We start from the raw sequence: 315 nt of genomic DNA, 5'->3' as shown, positions 1-315 counted from the left end.
GAAAATGTTATCTTGCACTCCCAAAATTGTAACTTTTTTCCAAATGTTGAACAAAGTGCAACATGTAATTAATACTTATTTCATAATGTGATTTGTCATAACTAGTTACACAATGTCTACACAAAAGCAGTGTGTTATTACAGTGGTGGTGAGATTAAATAGGAAATGGTCTAATTCCACTTTTGATACATGCAAATATATATATTTAAAGGCACATATAATGTACTCTAATGAGATATTTAGTTCAAATACTCTGATTCATTTGACCCACCCCCCTCCCTCCAAGACTGCTTCCCCCCTCCCCCCAAACTTTTT

This window comes from Penaeus monodon, chromosome 20 (assembly GCF_015228065.2).
Source record: "Penaeus monodon isolate SGIC_2016 chromosome 20, NSTDA_Pmon_1, whole genome shotgun sequence".
In the NCBI taxonomy this organism is placed as follows: domain Eukaryota; kingdom Metazoa; phylum Arthropoda; class Malacostraca; order Decapoda; family Penaeidae; genus Penaeus; species Penaeus monodon.
The sequence above is the reverse complement of the archived record's forward strand: the minus strand, read 5'-3'. Positions refer to the sequence as shown.